This window comes from Eleutherodactylus coqui, chromosome 13 (genome assembly GCF_035609145.1).
Source record: "Eleutherodactylus coqui strain aEleCoq1 chromosome 13, aEleCoq1.hap1, whole genome shotgun sequence".
In the NCBI taxonomy this organism is placed as follows: Eukaryota; Metazoa; Chordata; class Amphibia; order Anura; family Eleutherodactylidae; genus Eleutherodactylus; species Eleutherodactylus coqui.
The window spans coordinates 109,961,251-109,980,877 of record NC_089849.1 but is presented as its reverse complement, the minus strand read 5'-3'; the positions used below and the strand labels follow the sequence as shown (position 1 = coordinate 109,980,877).

The window sequence follows — 19,627 nt, the reverse complement described above, 5'->3', positions numbered from 1 at the left end:
ACAGTGGAGCGCGCCAAAGATGTCCTCGCTCCCTGCAAACAGGCGATCGATCCTAGAAGCACCACTGCCTGGTTACACGGCAGACGGTCACTCGGTTTATAGGGGCGATACAGTCCAAGCGCCTCCGGCAGGCAGGGTGGCGGTTTCTCGCTCGGTGGCCGTGTTTCCTGTGATTACTCGGTGATAACTTTATAGATGGCCGAGTGGCTGCACTGATGTCACACTCAGGATCCCATTGTAGCGCTATGGTGTCCCCCTGGCAGCGCCCCCTGCCGTCGGTAAGGCTTCTTCCTATGGCACAGGGTTACATACTGTACACATTACAGCCTAACGCGGGCGGGCAGGACACGACGACGTTAGTAATAAAGCACACGGTACATACTGCCGCTGTTCATCTCCCGGGAAACACCTCCGGCTGCTCGCCGGCAACGTCCGCTCACGTGATGCACTCTCTGTACGTGATTGGCTGAGCGCGAGGCGTGCAGAGGAAGGACAACTAATCACTGTGAATCAGCCAACCCAAACAGCCAATCAGGTTGTGAATCCATCAGAAGTGTTCTGGAATATAGATCTATGCGCGGCGGGCCGGACTGGTGGGTAGAAGCGGCGGTTACACCTCGGGGAGCATAGTAACATCTTCTTCAGCACTTCTGCCCTAATCACCAATCAGGTTGCTGGAATTGTGAATCAGAACCAATCAGGTTGCTAGAAGTGAGGGGTGATGAGCCGGCAGGGGGCGCTGTTGTGCCACCAGGAGGGTTCTGATAGGAAGTGCTGAATTGTTTCCTCCAGGATGCAGGATAGCATATATCTATGGTTTAAGGCGTATGTTCATCACTTTTGCGCTTGTCAGATCACGCTCACATGAGAAGTCCACAGTGATGCGTTCCGCAAATCCCCACGCACCATCTTGGTGTGTTTGTGCACCAAATAGAGCATGCCGCCATTGATTTCATGCAAGTGATACACGTATGTAAAGAAACCGCTGGTGTAAGCGGCCCAATACAAATCAGTGAACTATCGGCATTGGGTGCGGGAAGACTGCGCAACGTGACGATACACGTGAGAGCGGCCGAATGTACAGGGATGTCAATGGGTTCGTTTCACGTAAAATGCAATCGCGTGAAAAAGTAAGCAGCATGACCGGTTTTGGTGCGGATGATACACTGTAAATCGCCGCTGCAGGGAATGGACCGCTGCAGATAGGCAAGAAACTTGCATTTTTAGTGCATACTTGCGCAGCTTATCAACGGGCCCGGTCGCGGTCTTTCTTGCGTGCGCATACAACAACACAAGTGACGTCTGTCTATGTGGCGGGAACGGCCCGGATTTGCTGCGGACTTTCTTCATAACGATCAATGGGAAATGCAAAATCTGCAAATAGTTTTGTTGCGGATTGTGGAGCATTTTCCCCGTGCGGAAACACTGAGGCCTCATCCGCACTGGGGGGTCATCTACACGTGCGTTTGTCATGCGCATTTTTTGACGCGATTGTCAATGGGACTTGTCAATTGTCAATGTTAAAAACGTGTAGCACGTTTGTGCTTTGCAATTTTTGTGCGAAGCGTTTTTAACATTAAAGTCCCATTGACATTCGTGTGAAAAAACCACAGCGATATCGCGTGAAAAAAAGCACAAGAAAAACATAAGTGTGGAAGAGCCTAAGGCCTCGTGTCCACGGCCATAATTCTTTTAGCAAATCTGCGCGTGTCAGCCACAGATCAATCTTCCCATATGGAATCACTGACCATCCGCGGTTAATTTAACAGCTGCGGATGTGATTTATTTTGATTTGCGGATTTCACGTGCGGGAAATAAAACGCAGCATGCTCCATTTTAACACGAATTATATGCGGATGGGCCCCATTGATTTCTATGGATACAGAAGATCCGCAAAGACATTTGCAGATGCACTGCGGATTTTAAGGTTAAATTTAAATAGGAAGGTGGGGAAAAGGCCCGGAGGCGGGGTTGCGTTTTTTTCACGCACGGATGATCCACAGTGCAGAGGCACGTGGAAAGTCTGCAATCCACAATCTCCTGCAAGCCAAAAAGTTCAATTTGAAGATCTTCTGCATCAAATACCTGCAGGGCTGTATTCCGCCCGTGGACATGAGGCCAAAATCTGCATTTGTCGATATTTAAAAATAAAGTTTGCCAGCGTGACGGCCGCGCAGGAACCACTGCTACTACATCACAAGACGGCGGCGTGTTCTGCAGCAGGACATACAATTCCAGCAATAGAAACACAGCAAATCCTGCATCTGAAGAGGGACTCCGCCGCTGCTTCACACGGCCGAAACAATCGTGTGAGATTTGTGCGTTGTGAGACGCACGAATATGAACCCTATTCAAAAGACTACAGTCCTACGCATGAGATTTTTTCCCACATTGGGGTGTAGGGAAAGAAATTGCGGTATACCCTATCTGTGGGCGTTCCCTCGGAACACCTCGCCCATTGTTTTCATCAGGGTCGGCGAAGTATCGCACCGTGTGTAAGGTGCGCACAGGTACAACGTGATGTTTCCCATTGGAAAGACTGTGGTCCTCTGCAGGGGATCGCTACTACCCTGAAGGGGTGCAAGGCATTTTTAGCACACAAGCACCTGGCCTTAGCCGCGGGTTTTGGAGAGGTTTCGCCGTCGGCATTCCGCTGCGGCTTTCTATCCCCATAGAGATGAGAGAGGCCGCTGCGGAAATGAGAAAAGAATTGACATGAGCGTGCCCTGATGCTGCCCCCCGTGGGGACAGACGGTGCTGTCAGCTTCCAGTCATTTACACAGGCAGAGCAAGGATAACATACAGAGCCCATTCACTGTAACTCCATCTCTATCCCCTCCCCCAACTGTCGCCCCTCCACCTGCTTATGGCTAGTGTCACGCGGGCGATCGTGATAGCGCTGCGAGGAAATCACAGCAAATCCTGACTGTTTTCCTGCAGTTTTTTGAGCGGCAGCGCTGCTTTTTCACACAAAAACATCGCTGCTAATTGCGAATCTGTCGCATGATTTTTCCGCCATTTTTTACGTGAAAGTCAAGGATCTTCTAATGGTAAAAATACATTGTATGGAAACTGCAAGTTTGTGCGCTGCGATAAACAGGAGGCTCCATAGGGAAACGTGGGAGATAAAAAAAACAAATATAACGCAGAAAGATAGGAGATGACGCAATTTTTTTCTCACGCAACATCGCATGAGTGAAAACATCACAAATGTGAAGAAATCATTGGTTTCATAATTCAGCGTTTTCACTGACTCGCATCACCCGTGTGAATCCACCCTAACCCAAGGTGTGCTTGCCTCATCCCCAGCAAGAAGCACACAGAGCAGCAGCGCTAAGGGGGGTCTATGGGCAGCAGCGCACCCCCTTTAGGTACCGGAGGGCAGCAGAGGAGACATGCCTAGCGTGGGGGGACGGGGTGAAAAGCACATAAATACTTTTTTTGTACCACGGTGTTACGTACGTAGTATAAATGACATAACCTTTGTTCTACGGGTCGGGTGTGTGTGTGCGTGTGTGTGTGTGTGTGTGTGTGTGTGTGTGTGTGTGTGTGTGTGTGTGTGTGTGTGCGCGTGCGTGCGTGCGTGTGTAAAATTTAGGTTTTTTTCCACTTTTGCACAATATTTTTTCCACTCTGCATACAAAAACCCACAACTTTATTCATTTTTCCGTAGGCGAAGGTGTGAGAGGGCAGTTTGTGTGGCAAGCAGTAGTCTATATTGGTACATAATGTAACTTATTGATTTTCTTTGGGGTGGGGGGCATTTATTATGAGACATAAATGACAGGACTACTTTTTTTATGCAGGTCAGTACGACTATGGCAATAACTTTTTTTTTTCAGTTTTACCACTTTTGCACAACAAAACCCCTACATTTTTGTTTTTTATTACTGCATTCAAAGACTCGTAGCTTTAAAAAATTTTCCATGGATGACGCTGTGTAACGACCGGCCTAGCTCTTATTGCCACCATTTTAAAGTATATCATTTTTCACATCACTTTTATTGAGTTTTTTTGCAAGGTGAAATGAACAACATAAAGCGTTTTGGTTCCAATTTTTTTTATCGCATTTCCCAAATGGGCTAAAACGTGTGTCCAGTTTACTGTGTGGGTCGTCATGGATGTAGCGATATCAACTATTTTTTAAAGTTTTGAGTTTTTGTTTTTTTGGCGTGGGGGGTACAAAAGAGTTTTCAATGTTTTTTATGTAGAATTTTTTTTTAATGGGGGACCTATGATCACTGATACACTGCAATACTCCTGTACTGCAGTATATTTTTTATCTGGTTTCCTTACAAGCATTTGCTGACCAGACCTGGAAGTCAGTTAAGCTCCCCCGTTGCCATGGCAACTCATCGGCTCTTTGCAATTAGATGGTGGAAGATTGATGAGGTGGTAGAAGGAGCGCACGATTGGGGTAAGGCAGTAATGGTGGGATTTGGTGTTCTCGTCAATGTCCAACCGTTGTAGCAACTCCCCGTCAGTCATAGCATTTCATGGGAGCCCCTTCCCGCGTGTGATATACAGCATGGGGTGGGAACGGGTTAAAATAACTTTTCCATTGTGAAAAGGTGTCTATAGCCCATAATGCATCACTACAGCAAACTAAATTGGCAAGATTCAGTGAGGTCTTCTGAATGCGGTTTCGACTGAAGCATGGCTCACGCTAGATCTTTCTTATGAACAGAAGGTCAGTAACCAGACTTTATGTGCCTTTATTTATCGTCCAGCGGCAATTATTTTCTCCTTACAGGCTGACACAGCTGTAACATAATAAACAGAGGTCCCCCTGTGTTTGATGCCTCTGCCAATTCAGTCCCCGGCTGCTCCTGTCTCCACATCCTTCTGGCTAGAGTGGTCACATTCTAACTAGGCTTGTGATAGCTCTAGCCAATCACTGGCCTCTCCAGTACTAATGTTGAGGCCAGTGATTGGTTGCAGCTGTCATGAGCCCAGCTGAAATGTGACCACACTAGCCAGAAGGATGCAGAGGCCGCAGGGACTAGATCAGGAAAGGAAAAGAATAAGAGCAGGACACCGCCTTACATTGAAACACCTTTTGCCAATTATATGAGAACATTAACACAAAGGCTCGCTTACTTATTGTCCCTGCACTGGGAACGTTACTCAGGGCTTAGTCACACGAGTGTATATTGGCCAATGGTTTCACGGCTGGCCGATATACGCTACCATCTGAGGTACGGGCTTGGCGTATATGCCATTGGGCAAGGAGAGACACCCCCCACCCCCTTCCCGGCTCACCTCCGGCTGTTTGCAATGGGCATAGCTAAACTCCCGCCCCTTAATGAAAAAAGGAAGGAACTGCAGCACTTAGATATCAGCAAAAAAAATAGCTGAGGGAGAAAAAAATCATCAGTATGTGCACGCCTACTCGGACGCTGAACTCCAAGCGACCATAGACAAATATATTCACATGGTGGTAGAGAGGCAGCACAATGGAATAGAGCTTCTTACCACATAGACTTCATGAGGACTTTTATTTGTAATCCACAATACAGAGACGCGACTTTTCGATCACCTGCTGTGATCTTTGTCAAGCATATACATAAACAAGACATGACCGCATTAACACTGACCAATCACCAATAAGACAACCACCCACATGTACGTAAAAACAAATACCTTACAGGTGTTCAGCAAGTGTCTGTCGTACCACGTCTGCATCACGCTGCCCACGTCATCCTGCAGCGTCTACTCCAGTAGCCAGAACGTCACAAATAAGGGCATGCATTACCCTGATCCACCTCCAGGAGTGACTGTATTGCGTTCATCACGCACAGCGTGATCACATGACCGGTCACATGACCTCCCATTCATGCAGCCGTAATGGCTTTACTATGGGGGTTACAACTCCAGGGCATATCACCATGTCTAGAGAACACCGCGCAGCCACCCCCCCTATTAGTTACACCCCACAACATCACGTACATGCATATTCATGTGACCTCTGTGACTATGTATCCCGATGTTTATACAATATCCTGAGTGTTTATTCTCAAACAAAAGGTATTACGATGTCATTTAATGTGATATACAAACATATAACCTTTATGAGAGAAAATGGCATTAGATAGATGCACCATTAATATGATGCATCTAGATACACAGTGCCGATCTTGTAATGTGTTCCAATACAACATTGGGCTTACGCTTAGATGTTAATCAACAGAATACCCCCTATTTAATCTTAATTAAAGAGCCATACACCCAATTAACGGCTTATGTATTCATTTATTGTTTACATCACAAAAAGAGAAAAAAGGAAAAAAAATTTTTTTATTATTTGGGCAACCCTCAGAGGCAAATCCCCTTAGTGCTGGGTTCAGGAGTAATAACGACAGCTGCAGAACATATCAGAACCGGACTCGATCAAATCACAGGAAAGGTGCAACGACAGCCACCACCGGACAAACTGTCAAAACACAAACATATAAATGCAAAATTATATTCTAAAAATATATATATAGTATTAGCAGCTGATATATACAAAGAAGTTGATGGGCATTATATACAGAAGAAAGCCAAAGAAGCAGTACGAAAGATTTAAAGAGCAACAACAAACAGAGTTCCCAACAATACATATGAAAAGCCTTCCACCGATGTTAAAGATGGGGGGTAACATGGTACTCAGTGTTAAGACCCTTTGGACATAAGGTTTCCAGTTCAAAAATCCATTTCAATTCGAGATATTTAAGTCTCCTTAATCTAGCTCCACCTCTTATATCTACCGAACATGGTCTATTACCCGGTAGCGTAATTGACTGACCGAATGGCCAGCCTCTTTGAAATGCTTCGCTACCGGGACATCCGTTCGACCTGTTCTAACGGTACTTTTGTGTTTACTTATTCTGGATTTGACATCCTGTATCGTCTCGCCTACGTACATCAATCAGCCAGCAATGGGAGGAAGCGGGGCATAGCTTTCCTCCCATTGTAAACAGCCAAAGGGAAGGAGAGAAGGGGGAGGGAGTTTAGCAGCGTAGCTGCTAAACTCCCTCCCACCTCCCTTCTCCGGCCACTGTTATTGGCTTCCATAGACGTCTATGGCAGCGGCCATAGTCAGACCAGGAAGACAGTTCCAGGACTATCTTTCCTGCCCGGTCGGGTGTTTTTACGTCACGAGGAATATGCCCATGTGATCTGATGCACTGGAATCCAATGCATCAGATGGTAGCGTATATCGGCCGGCTGTGAAAACGGCAGCTGATATACGCTTGTGTGAATAAGCCCACAGTATGCTAAATAAAAAACACAGATGGTACAACCGTTTGTCTATATTTGTGACTTAGATAACAAACACAGTCAAATCACACTTTGCTAGTAATCAAGGCAGAAAACTAGGTAATTCTAAAGGGTTCACTTACTTTTTAAAAACTGTAATATGACCATTCCGAGCTCACTTCATCGCTAAAATATTCTGAATTAGGGCAGGTTCAGACAGGCATATTAAGGCACATTTTTCTATCCGTATTACAAACAAGTTCCCAGTCGCTATTACTGCTACTGACCCAAAGCATCATAGAGATCGAGGATTGTGAGCTTTCAGGTCAATACACACCATGGTTAGGCCAAGGCACACACCCCTAACCCTTGTAAGAAGCTGGCCTAGTCGAAATTCAATGTAAGATGACTTTTGAACATGGATGGTTCCAAAGCAGATCTAAGTAATAATGTATTAGGCATTTGCTTTCATAAGCAGACATGGATCATTCACCCCTGCGCCATTTTTCTTTTTCCTTTTTGTTTTTTCTTCTTCACTTTCAAAAGTCCTAGCATCTTTATTTTTCTGCTGACATAGCCATCTGAGGGCTTATAAAATATACTGCAACACTTCAGTATTGTAGTGTATTTCATTTCTGCAGAAAGACAGACATCCTATTAACCCCTTGAGTGGCGGGTTTCCTACCACCCTGTCGTTCCCACCAGGGCAGGTGAGTGGCGGGTTTCCTACCACCCTGTCGTTCCCACCAGGGCAGGTTTTTTAAAATGGTCTAATCATTGAATTTCAACTAATTTTGCAGTTGCGTCTCAAGAGCTATAACTTTTTCATTTTTCCATTGACATGGCCATATAAGGGCTTGTTTTTTGCGGGACAAGTTGTGATTTTTTTTAAATAGGGGGGAGGAAAAAAAGAAATGGGGAAAAAAGAAAAAAAGGGGCCATGTCATTAAGGGGTTAAATAATGTATTAACTTCCTTCTCTGGGTCATTACTACGCATGGATACCACATGTGTGATTGTATTTTTGATTTTTTACAAAGTAAAGGGAGACAAGTGTTTTTATAATTTTTTTAATAATTTTTTCCTTTTTTTTTAATTTTTTTAATTTTTTTTTTTTTGTCCCTTTAGGGGACTTCCACAGGGACTCATCAGGACCCCCTGATCACATTCCAGGGGTCCGATGGTGACAGCCCTTTACATGCTGCAGTCACATAGACTGCAGCATGTAAAGGGTTAACACAGCAGAGATCGGAGGTTTTCTCTGATCTCTGCTGTAAGAGCTGGTACCTAGCTGTCCTCTGACAGCTAACAACCAGCTTTCCCTGCCACAGAGACCATGGCTTGCTTCTGACAAGCCGATGGTCTCTATGGCAACCTGTAAACAAAGCAGGAGGTTGCCGACATATCGGCAATATCTTCTGCTGGTTTTTCAAAGCCCTTGCACTGCTCTGTGTGGGTCTGTGCAGGCAGAGCACACTGTCACAGCTTGTGGCATTGTGCTCTGCAGCTCCCATAGTGATACATAGCCCGGAAATCTTCCGGGCTATGTCACTATGAGCAGTGGAGCTCGTCCCGGAAAATTTCCGGGCGTGCCACTCAAGGGGTTAAGCTGTGCGACAGGCATGGCTGAAGAGGCATAAATGCAGTATTGTATAACATTGAGGCAGGGGTGGAAAAAATGCTCCAAAGTAAGAATGTTTTCAAAAATAGAAGTATTGATAGTCAATTAACAAAGGCAAAGTGAGTGAGAAATCTAAATCAAATCAATAGTTGGTGTGATCACCCTCCAAAACAGCATCAATAATTCTAGGTACACTTACACAGTGTTTGAAGGAACTCGGCAGGGGGGTTGTTCCAAAGATCTTGGGAGAACTAACCTCAGATCTTCTGTGGATGTAGGCTTGCACAAATGAATCTGTCTCTTCATGTAATCCCAGACAGATGTTGAGCCTTGCCATGGTGCATGTCCTGTGACATGGAACTGTCTTCCACAACCTCACCTTTGTTGCAAAATTTGTTTGTTCCTCACCCAGTTTTAAGCCTCCTACACAGCTGTTTTTATTTCACTTAATGGCTGTTATTTGATTCTACATCTTTGGTATAATTAGTTAATCATTAGAGATGATCGAACGTGTCCGTTACGGACACTTACGCACCCGGACACCGGCTTTCCCGAACACTTCAGTGTTCGGGCGTAAATGTTCGGGGGCCGCCGGGGGTCGCCGTGGCAGCGCGGGCGGCAGCAGCGGGGAACAGGGGGGAGCCCTCTCTCTCTCCCTCTCCCCCCCACTCCCCGCCGCACCCCCCCGCGCTGTCACGGCGACCCCCGAACTTTTTTCGCCCGAGCACGGAATTGCTCGCAAAGTTCGGTGTTCGGGCGAAAAGGGGCGGAGCCGAAAACGTTCGCTCATCTCTATTAATCATACACCCAACTATAATCCTACACAATCCCTGACTCTGTGTGCCTAGAAGAATTTATGCTGTTTTGAAGGCAAAGGGTGGTCACACCAAAATATTGTTTTTTGTTAATTTACTTTATTTTTGTCAATTAACAAAATGCAAAATAGTAACACTTCTATTTTTGAAAACATTCTTACTTTGTAGCATTTTTTCCACACCTGCCTAAACCATTTGCACAGTACTGTACATGGCAGCCATAGGGGGCCTTCACAAGGCCCAAAGCCACTATGACAATCAAACAGCACCCTGAAATCTCATTGCAGCGGGCCATTTATGAGATGGAAGTAACCAGCTCCCTCTGTCAGGTCATTGTAAATAGAGCGGCATCTAAATGGTGCAATTGGAGTTATCTCCCTTATCAAAGACAGGTGTCTCGGCTCCTGGTCCTGCTTCATAAACCCCCTGATGCCGAATGGCGTATCATTTTGGTCTTTTGCAGAGAGCAGTTAAATTCCTATTGCAATTTACATTCAGACTTCTTCTTAGCCAAGGACATTGAAGTTTAAGCTCAACTGTGGCAATAACATTGAAAGTTACCAACCTTGTTCAATTCCATTCACAGATAATAGACCAAATACATTAAAGGGGTTGTCCCGCGAAAGCTAGTGGGGTTAAACACCTCTGTATGGCCATGTAAATGCACTTTGTAATATACATCGTGCATTAAATATTGGCCATACAGAAGTTATATACTTACCCCCCCCCCCCATGTTGGCGTATATACTTACCCCTTTAACCCCTTCATGACATGGCCTATTTTGGGCTTAAAGACGCAACAATTTTTGGCGGATTTTCTTCTCCGTATATCAAAAGTCATAACTTTTTTATTTTTCCGTCGACGCGGCCGTGTGAGGGCTTGTTTTTTGGCGAACTGTAGTTTTTATCGGTGCCACTTTTGGGTACATAGACTATATTGTCAACCTTTTTTTTTTATGATAGCAGGGAGAGAAAACGCATCAATTCTGCCATAGATTTTTTAATTTTTTTTTACAGCATTTATCATGCAGCACAAATGAGACATTCCATTTTTTCTGCGGACCGGTAGGGTTACAACGATACTTTTCTGCAATAAAAACCCTTTTTTTTGGAAATCTTTTTTCTATTCTAAATTGCTGCATTCAAAGTCCTGTAACTTTTTTATTTTTTGATTTACGGAACTCTATGAGGGCTTATTTTTTGTGAGACGAGCTGTAGTTTTTACTGATACCATCTTGGGGTACATACGGCTTTTTTGATCACTTTTATTGCGTTTTTAGTGAGGCAAAATGCTAAAAATTAGCATTTTGCCTCAGTTTTTTAGCGTTCTTTTTAGCGTTTTTTGCGTGCACAGTCAAAAGCATGTGCAATTTATTGTACGCGTCGTTACGGACGCAACAATACCAAATATGTGGGGTTTAATTTTTTTTTACCTTTATTTATGCTAATCTGAGAAAAAGCATTAAAAAGGGGTGTTTTTTACATTTTTTTTTACATTTATTTTTTTATTTTTTTTACATAATTTGAGTCCCTCTGGTGACTTACATCACTGTACCGATGATCGCTGTCATAAGGCATGGCAGAGCTACTGCTCTGCCATGCCTTATCGCTTATACAGCGAGCATAGGCATTGGCAATACAGGACGCCAGTGTCTGGCGTCCTGTTGCCATGGTGACAGGCCGGGCTCTCGCGATGACATCGCGAGTTCCGGCCGGAGACACAGAGGGAGCGCGATCCCTCTGTGAACTCTTTCTCTGCCGCGATCTACTTAGATCGCGGCAGGGAAGGGGTTAACAGCGGGGGGCGCATCTCCGATGCCCCCTGCTGTTGCAGCGGGACGCCGGCTGTGACTGACAGCCGGGTCCCGCTGTGGGATAGCGCTCGATCATATGTGATCCCGCGCTATCTCCAGGACGTAAGTTTACGTCCTGTTGCGGGAAGTACCAGGCTCCCAGGACGTAAACTTACGCCCTGCAGCGGGAAGGGGTTAAGGTTTAATGACAGTTTGTATGACAACCAAGTCATCCAGACATTTTCATATATAAAACAAGGAAAAAGAAATGGATTTTATCTTACAAGTAAAAAAAGCACAACAAAGAGTTGGAAGATTACGTACTGCTGAAGATCTGAGGTGGAAAACAAAAACAACATATCAGATCCGTCCTTGCATCACCCAATGTGATCAAAAACCTGCTTCTCCTCTGCCTGAATTCTTTGGCGGTCAGCCAGACCTGGTTTTTGGGTAAAGCATTTATCAAAATCTGAACATGTGAAAGTCCTTTCCCCTGTGTGAACTTTGAGATGTGTAACAAGACCCGCTTTCTGGGTAAATCCTTTCCCACATTCTGAACATGAAAACGGTTTCTCCCCTGTGTGAATTCTCTGATGTCTAATAAGATAAGATTTCAGGGTAAAACAGTTCCCACAAACTGGGCATGAAAACGGCTTCTCTCCTATGTGGATTTTCTGATGTTGAGCCAAACTTGATTTCTTAGTAAAACATTTCCCACATTCTAAACAAGAGAACGGCTTCTCTCCTGTATGAATTCTCTGATGGTCACCAAGATCTGATTTTTGGATAAAACATTTCCCACATTCTGAACAGGAAAATGGCTTCTCTCCTGTGTGAATTTTCTGATGTTGAACAAGAACTGATTTTCGGGTGAAGCATTTCCCACATTCTGAACATGGAAACAGCCTCTCCCCTGTGTGAATTCTCTGATGTTTAACAAGATCGACTTTTTTTGTCAAAATTGTCCCACATGCTGAACAAGAAAACTGCCGTCCTTCAGTATGTAATCTCTGATGTTTAACAAGAATTGATTTCTTAGTAAAACACTTCCCACATAAAGAACATAGGAAAGGCCTTTCCCCTGTGTGACTCCTCCGATGTGCAATGAGATTTGACTTATTGGCAAAACATCTGCCACATTCCAAACACGAAAACGGCTTCTCCCCTGTGTGAAACCTTTGATGTTTACCTAGATCTGATTTCTTGGAAAAACATTTCCCACAATCCAAACATAAAAATGGCTTCTCTCCTGTGTGAATTTTCTGGTGTTCAACAAGACTTGATTTGATGGTAAAACATTTGCCACATTCGGAACAGGAAAACGGTTTCTCTCCTGTGTGAATTCTCTGATGTTGAACTAGAACTGATTTTTGGGTAAAACATTTCCCACATTCTAAGCATGGAAAAGGCCTCACCCCCGTGTGAATTCTCTGATGGTGGACCAGATATGATTTCCGGGTGAAAAACTTCCCACACAGTGAACACGAAAACTTCTTTAAGCCTTTATGACTTAAATTATTACAAAGACCACCATTCTGGGTAAGATATTTCATATATTCGGAAGATGGACATTCATTGATGTCAGGGTGTATCTTCGGATGATTAAGATGAACTTCCTCTGCAAAACATTTCCTGCAGTCTGAACAAGGAAATAATTCACAGCCTCCATGTTCCGCAATTGTATTCGATCTAGGAGGAGAAAGCTGCTCTTGGTAAGAAGCATGAGACAACAGAACTCCGCTGGGATGTTCTGGAGAAAAAATGGGAGTCATAGGGTTTTTTCCTGGAGAATATCGTGTACAATAGTTTTCTCCCAATTTATAATCTCGAAATGAAAGATTTCCTTTGGTATAGTCTGTTGAGAATTTAAAAAAATAGTTTTATTGTTCTAAACACAGTAAAATGTAGATCTTTCAGAATGCTCATTTATAAAAAGGTTTCTGTACCCCTCTGTAATGCAAGACAAAACACAGGACATTAAAAAAAACAAGCACCTAAAAGCAGTTCGTCCGGTTTCACATTTGTTGGAACCTCCAGCTGGAGGTTGACTATATATCTTGTTGTTTACACTTTAAGGCCAATTTAAAACGCACCGATTATCGCTCAAAATTTGCTCAAAAGCCATATTTTGAGTGATAATCGTTGTGTGTAACTGCACTGACATCGTGCAGCTTTGGTTAAGCCGTCGCTCATCGTTGTCTTTCAGCGTGCTGACAATGAGTCTTATCAGGGATTCACAGCAGGATCCCGCTCCCTGATGACAGGTGGGGTATGAAGAACGCAGCTGTTCAGCTGCGTTCTCCATACCCTGCACAGAGCGCCTGGCTGTATAACAGGCGGATGCTCCATGCAGAAAACAGCTGGATGCAAAAGACAAGCGGGGCCACCCCGCTTGTCTTCTGCATCCTCTGCTCAGAGTGCTCGGCTGTATAACAGCCGGGTGCTCAGAGCGGGGAATAGCTGGATGCAGAAGGCAAGCGGGGACACCCCGCTTGTCTTCTGCATCCTCAGCTGGGAGCGCTCAGCTGCGACAGCCGGGCGTTCCCAGCGGGAAACGGCTGGATGCAGAGAACAAGTGTCTCCCCGCTTGTTCTCTGCATCCTCCGGAGTGCAAGGTGATCGCTCAGCGTTTAAGCAATCATCTTGCAATGTAAATGACACAACGATTATTGCTCAAAAGATGTCTTTTGAGTGATAATCGTTGTGTCTAAATGGGCCTTTACTTATCTGTTGGCCTGATAGTTGTCCCTTTTACACAACCCGACGATCAAGGCAAACGTTCGTGCCTATAATGGGGCCATGTTAAAGTGCCTTAGGCCTCATGTCCACTTGGAAAATAAGAATTAAAATCCACAGCGTTTTTCCCGCACGCAGATCTGCGCCCCATAGGAATGCATTGACCACCCGCAGGTAGATAAATACCCGCGGATGGTAATTAAAAAATTTCTGGAGCATGAAAAAAAATGGACATGCTCCATTTTAGTGCGGATCACGCATGCGGGAGCTCATAGAGCACATAGCTCAATTGATCTCCCGCATGAAAAATAAAAGACAATTACAGTGCATCTGCAGCCCAAATCCGCGTTACAAATCCGGAGCGGATCTGATTTTCCCCGTGGACATGAGGCCTTAAAGGCCCTTTTACATGTAACAATTCACGTTCAATGAGCGATAATCGTTCAGTGTAAAGGCAGTCAACGATCGAATGACCAACGATAAATCATTCGCTTTTTGTTCATTTTATACAGGCATAAGTAATCGTTGGCTCGTTCACTAATTGTTCAGTTTAACCCCTTCCTGCTCCTTGACGTACAGGTACGTCATGGGAGCCTGGTACTTCCCGCAATATGACGTACCGGTACGTCATCGGGATAGCGCGAGATCATGACTGACCTCACGCTATCCCGCAGCGGGAGCCGGCTGTCAGTCACAGCCAGCGTCCCGCTGCAACAGCGGGGGGGGGGGGGGGGGCATCGGAGATGCGACCCCCGCTGTTAACCCCTAAGTAGATCGCGGCAGGGAAAGAGTTCACAGAGGGAGCGCACTGTCCTGTATTGCCAATGCCTATGATCGCTGTATACGCGATAAGGCATGGCAGAGCAGTAGCTCTGCCATGCCTTATCACAGCGATCATAGGTACAGTGCTGCAAGTCCCTCAGAGGGACTCAAATAGTGTAAAAACAAGTTAAAAAAAGTAAGAAAAATGTAAATAAAAAAAGGTAAAAAAACCCATTTTTTTGTGCTTTTTGTAATATTAGCATAAAGAAAGGTAAAAAAAATTAAAACCCCACATATTTGGTATTGACGCGTCCGTAGCGACGTGTACAAAAAGTTGAACATGCCTTTTATTTTGTGCGGCAAAAAGCGTAAAAAAACGCTAAAAAACAGAGGCAAAATGCAAATTTTTTGCATTTTGCCCCCCAAAAAATGCAATAAAAGTGATCAAAAAAGCCGTACATTCCCCAAAATGGTACCAATAAAAACCACAGCTCATCTCGCAAAAAATAAGCCCTTAAAGAGCTCCGTACATCAAAATATAAAAAAGTTACAGGACTTTGAATGCAGCTATAGAGAAAAAAAAAAGATTTCCAAAAAAAAGGGGTTTTATTGCAAAAAAGTGTAAAAACCTAAAAAAATATAAGAATTTTGGTATCGTTGTTACCATACCGACCCGCAGAAAAATTAAGTGTGTCATTTATGCTGCATGATTAACGCTGTAAAAAAAAGAAAAAAAATCTATGGCAGAATTGATGCGTTTTCTCTCCCTGTTATCATAAAAAAATAATAAAAGTTTTAAGATATAGTCTATGTACCCAAAAGTGGCACCGATAAAAACTACAGTTCGCCACACAAAAAACAAGCCCTTATACGGCCGCGTCGACGGAAAAATAAAAAAGTTATGGCTTTTGAAAAATGGAGAAGGAAAAATACCAAAAAAAAAAAATCGCTTGGTCGTCAACGCCAAAATAGGCCGTGTCATTAAGGGGTTAAATACCGATCATTCAGTTATGCTCAATTATACAGTGAATGTGAATGACTGAATGATTTCCCATGTGAACGAACCAACCATGTATCTGTCCGTATAAAGCGGCTGCCCGAAAGCGAACTCTGACATTGTTCGCTAGTGTAAACAGACCATAGGCTGCTAAACAACTTGGATTGGAAGTGGGAACAGCCGCTGTGTCTGCGCAATCTCCCCACTGAAACAATTCAGCATCCACAAAATATATGATTGCAGTGGGGAAACGAGCTTAAAATGTGTCCTTTTCAAGAAGAAACTAGAGAAGATGTGCAATAGGTGCTAGATAAGTAGGATAACCTTTTTTTTTACTAATAAAGTGCTTATTACTCACCTGGGCTGATGTCTATAGGAATTCCCTCCTCAAGCTGCTGATCGCCTACACTATATGTCTCTTCATCTTCCTCCACAACTCCAACTTTAATATCCATGAGATCTTCACCCTGTTTCAATAAATGAATAAAATGTATGTAATGTAAAACCTTTTTTTTCTAAAAACAAACACAACAGAATAATAAAATATGCAAGCAAGTAATTCAACCAAATATGAGCAGCATTTCATTATTTTCTATCTGCTCATTTTGTCTAGGTAACCATCATAGGAGCCTGAAGATGGCTGCTAAACACTGAGCATGTCCTGCTAAGACAGGTAGCGTCAGGACAGAAAGCCGAGCTAAATGTGAACGACTGAACGATAATCGTTGGAAGGAGCCAGCGATGTATCTGCTGTACAAACCAGCTACACGAGCGACTCGGACGTCGTTCACACAATAAAATCGGTTGGTGTAAATGGACCCTAAGGCTCAGATAGTTAAATGGGTTTTCCAGGCATAAATACTATTGATGACCTATTATCAGGATAGGTCATCAATAGTTGATCGGCTGGGGTCCGCCGCTCAGGGCCCCGACTGATCAGCTTTGTGGGCACATGCTGTCAGCACTGGAATAACAGAGGTTGGAGAAGACTGCACGCCGACCTCTGTGTAGTGGCTGGCGCTTGTAAATGCAGGCACAGCTATCATTGAAATCAATGAGAGCTATGCCTGCAGTGACAAGCACCGAGCACTACATGGGAGGTCATAGAATTGTAGAGTTGGAAGGGACCTCCGGGGTCATCGGGTCCAGCCCCCTGCTCAGTGCAGGATCACTAAATCATCACAGACAGATATTTGTCCAGCCTTTGTTTGAGCACTTCCATTGAAGGAGAACTCAGTGGTAACCTGTTCTGACATCTGTGTATTTGGAGCGGAAGGCTCCATGCTGATTTAAATGAAAGCTGTGCCTGCACTTACAAGCGCCAGCCACGACACAAAGGTTGGCGCGCAGACTTCCACTCCGACCTCTGTTATTGCGGCACTGACAGCATGCGCCCGCACAGCTGATCAGTTGGGGTCCCGAGCGGCAGACCACAGCCGATCAACTATTGATGACCCATCCTGATGATAGGTCATCAATAGTATTTATGCCTGGAAAAGCCCTTTAATGAGACAGTGAGTGTGACATAGTATAATTGGTGAAGTACCTGAAAATCCTGTGGGACATAGCAGTTTTCTGCTGGAGAATCCTGAGAATACAGAGGACTGGGACATCTCTCGGATGCATTTTTCTTACTGGAGCCATCTATAGGAAATGCAGACAGTTGCTGAATACATTGTTAATATGTATCAGATGATGTGGTATCTGGGTGATCCTGAACACTGCTCCCCACTTTTATCATCAATAAAGGTCTTCTCTTCCCCGTCGGTATGGGGTGCTTGTGGTTCATGACATATGTGTGATGATCAAATAACTGAAAATGGGAAATCAAGGTGATCCTCAAAATTACTCTCTCCTTTTAATCAGGGTGCGTTCACAAGAGCGTATATCGGCTCGGTTTTCACGCCGAACCGATATACGTCGTCCTCATCTGCAGGGGGGGGGGGGGAGCCTGGAAGAGCCAGAAGCAGGAACTGAGGCTCCCGCTCCCTCTCTGTCTCCTCTCCGCCCCTCTGTACTATTTTCAATGAGAGGAGGCGGGACAGGGGCGGGGCTAAGGTCCCGCGAATTAGCTCCGCCCCGCCTCTCTTCATTGCAAATAGTGGAGAGGAGGCAGAGAGGGGGCGGGAGCCTCAGTTCCTGCTCCTGGGCTCTTCCAGCCTCCCCCCCCTGCACATGAGGACAACGTATATCGGCTCGGCGTGAAAACCGAGCCGATATACGTTGGTGTGAATGCACCCTCAATGAAAGTCTCCTCTTACCCGGTGATGGGGAGGGCAGGTGGTCCTCCATCATGATGTCCTTGTACCGATCCTTGTGTTCTTCTAAATACTCCCACTCCTCCATGGAGAAATGAACCGTGACATCCTGATACCTTATAGGAACCTGACAGACAATGATACGGTCATCATCCAGCTATATTATCCCCCACCGTATAATGTCCCATCATCCCCAGCAGCCTCACCTCTCCGGTCAGCAGAGCAATGATCTTGTTGGTGAGATCCAGGATCTTCTGCTCATCGTTTCCCTCACATAAAAGTGAATGAGACTCTGTGACGAGGCTCCGGCTCCTGTTCCATACTACTGATACACCAGATTTCCTCTTCACTACATTACAACTCTGAGTTAAAAAAAATGGGACATCATTAAACATTACTATATACATTCCCAGAGTACCTTCCAACCAGTCATGTCCCAGATGCATAGTTGACCACATTTAAAAGGTTATTTCTAGGGACACTTTGCCTCTGACAGGGTTTGGTTTATCAGAGTGTGGATTGTTATGGGTTATAGTAACATAGTATATTAGGCTAAAAAAATACATATCTGCATCCATTTAGCCGATTATCCCCACAATGTAGAGCCAGAGGAGCGCCTTGCCTATTGTTTACAATGGGGCCGGAAAACATTGCACGGTGTGTGATGTGCATGCGAGTGCGATGCAAGGTTTCCCATTGAAAACAATAGGAAACACTTGCCGATCCCTGAAGTAATGGAAGGCGTTTTTTAGACATAAAAATGACTCACGTCTGCAGAGATATTGCATGTTCCCGAGCGCGATATTGGGCTGAGTTTCATGGCCCAATATCGCCGTTGTCCGTGTGAGATTAGCCTTAAGGGAAAAGAAAAGCCTTTCCGACTTCAATCTGGCAATCACAATAATCCCTGGATCACCGCCCCTCCTGAAGTAATCAGTGACATAACATGTAATATTGTATCGCTAAAGAGAAGCGTCCAGGCCCCTGTTACACTCTTATCAAATTTGCCATCACCGAAGGAGCAGCACAATGCAGTTATACGAAAGGAAGCTCTAGAAATGATATTCTATGGGAAAGATACACATTTATTAAAACAGTACAAGTTCATCACAGCCAATCAATGGATGGCTCTGATTGGTTCATTGAGTGCTGGCTCTGATTGGCTGAGCAGCAACGCTCCAGAACCAGTCACAGCCAGTGCTTCCTGGAGGCGGGGAATTTGAACCCCTGACCAGAAAGTGCTGAGAGAAAACTAAAAACTAGTGCCAGGGCTTATTTTAGGGCTTTTACAGTAGGATTCCCTACTATAAAAGTTGCATTGCACTGCACAAAAACGCAAAATGCAACAAAAAGGAAGACTCCATATGGAAACATGGTCTACAAAACATCGCAAGTCGCAGGCAT

General features: G+C 44.7%; 1 pseudogene; it reads right to left on the bottom strand.

The window, feature by feature from the left end:
• The window catches only part of LOC136587430 (zinc finger protein 850-like), a 74,335-nt pseudogene that overhangs the window by 52,878 nt on the left and 1,830 nt on the right, over positions 1 to 19,627 (bottom strand).